Here is a 2603-nt window from a genome sequence, read left to right as displayed (position 1 = left end):
AAATTGCTGTCTTCTTGCTTTTTTCATTGTATTATTTTCCGCAAAAGATAAGTGTCAGACTATCCAGAAATCAGAAATCAATTTGTCTAAGGCAGGGGTCTTCAACAGGGGGTCCTCAGAGTCAATGCAGGGGGGCCTCCAAAGTTTTTTCAACAATTAATGAATCTAACATATTATTACTAAATATAAATCCCCACTGATGATAAGCGTACTGGCCTACTGGTAAGGTATTCACTAAGATAGCCATCCCCACATAGTTAATTAATTAATCCACATGTATGTTTCAATATTAAAACATGATTTATAAAATCCCAGTATAAGTCTCCCAGCTAATCCTGCCTTGTATAGGCCGAAGTTGGAGAAACAGCTAGCTAGCAATTGTAAGCTTACCTAGCTACTGCGCATGTGTGACTGCCAACAAAGATCTTACAGAAGTTGAGAGGTCTCACTCTGTAGCTAAAACCGAGACCTGACACAGGGTGAAAAGAGGATCTGCAGCAATGGGCAGTACAACAAAAATATGGTGTTTTTTGAAAATTAAACCATTTAAACCTATCCTGATACAATCTCAAATTGCAATTATGAATCTGAAAATGAGCATAATATGGCCACTTTAAATGCAATAATTAAGATCAGTGTATATGATGGAATAGTGGCATTAGAATGTGCCAGAGGACAGCAAACTTGGGCTATTACAGCCAAAGATTTATCTCGGTGTTTCCATCAATCATAAATGAAATGTAGGCTACTTGGAATCCGCAATTTGGTGAGACAAATGGTAGAGATAAAAATCATCCCCTGAACAATCTGTCCCCCTCACTTTGGAAATTACGGCTACGCCCCTATATTTATGTGGCTGTTATCCTTGATTGTTTGCCAAACGCTGCCATAAAAACACTAAGAAGAAGAAGAAAAAGAGGGCATCAGTGGGAGGCAGCAGTGCACTAATGCCTAGTCTGCTGGAAAGGAATAGAAGAAAAAGAAGAAGCTCGTTTTGGCTGACGGATAGATCGCACGTTTGACTGTTACAGCCGTGGTTTGGACTAGATTTTTTGCCTTTCTGAGGTTTTTAACCAATAATTGGACATGGACATGTCAAAGCCTGCCTTGTGGATTAACGGACACCGATAAACAATAAAGTGGCCGGTCGGGCCAAAGGCTAAAGTGGACGACCAGAATTCTTTCTCACCGCATTTGGTAAGCTAACGTTAGCTAGGTGTTACTTTTTCAAGTTTGTCATAGTCTATGGTCATAGCTAACAGGTTGGCTGACGGATACAGCGCATATGACTTTAGTAACGTTAATGTTACATTCATAAACTAACTTAGCCAGAGGCTGTAACATGAAGTTAATATTTTTGGGTGAAACCGGATTCCCACTTCATGGTTAACGTTAACGTTAATGAGCTAGTATTTATTTTTTTTTGTTCAAGCGAATTCATTTAGCCGTTAATGTATTAAATAATAATAAAGTCAGCTCGCAAGCAAATAGCCCGGTGGCGCGGGGCTATTCGCGCAAAGAACGCCATATTCAACTGCCATACATACCCTCGTCTCCACTTTTAGCCCGACATGAAGAAATAGGCGGCGAGACCCGGTGGCGGGTAACGTTACGGTAATGTTAACATTTTACTAGCCGCAGTATCTATTACTTTTTACCTATATATATATATATATATATATATATATATATATATATACATATATATATTCAACCATACTTTTATCTAACGTTAACTATTTGCCTCTTCTAGGCTGCTATGATGGCTGAAGAGCTGAAGAAGGAGCAGGATACCAGCTCCCACCTGGAGAGGATGAAGAAGAACCTGGAGGTCACTGTTAAGGACCTGCAGCACCGTCTGGATGAGGCTGAGAACCTGGCCATGAAGGGTGGCAAGAAGCAGCTCCAGGAACTTGAGTCCAGGGTAAGAAAGATAGAATTTGCAGAGCTGAACTTGTAAAAAAAAAAACACTTGATACTTTGATAGTTGTCATACAAATCAATTTAACATACTTAACATTACAGTGTTTTCCCTAGGTCTGTGGAAGACTTAGGTGCACATATTTGGTGGGGGGTTTTAGGGGTCCTTCCTTTTAGAAAATGTCATGTTTTTCAATTCAAACAATTGTAATTTGACATCATTTTGGACCATAATAATGATTACTATATCTGTGTCTAAAACGTTGGAAAAGCTATAACAGATAATAAATAAATAACACTCAAAAAGCTTAAATACAAAACTTGCTAAAAACGTCCACTGGGGACCGACTACAATCATTAGCTAGATCTGAGAAAAGTCTTATAGTTAGTTTTGATGCTCACCATAGCTGCCAACACTCATCTGTCCAAGTGCAGGAAGGTGCAGAATGAGCTGGAGGAGGCTGAGGAGCGCGCTGACATCGCAGAGTCTCAGGTCAACAAGATGAGAGCAAAGAGCCGTGACTCTGGCAAGGTAAACATACAATTCAAATTTTAACTTTAATTTCATTTAAAAAAATGTATCTGACAGAAAGTTATTCCCGGGGTTCTCCCGTTTTTTAGCCCTATCTCCCGGACCCCTCCCGGTTTGTTTTTTCTCCCGGGAAACTCCTGTAATTTGCATG

The sequence above is a fragment of the Sander lucioperca genome, chromosome 7 (assembly GCF_008315115.2).
Source record: "Sander lucioperca isolate FBNREF2018 chromosome 7, SLUC_FBN_1.2, whole genome shotgun sequence".
Classification (NCBI taxonomy): Eukaryota; Metazoa; Chordata; class Actinopteri; order Perciformes; family Percidae; genus Sander; species Sander lucioperca.
This window is presented reverse-complemented; position numbering follows the sequence as displayed.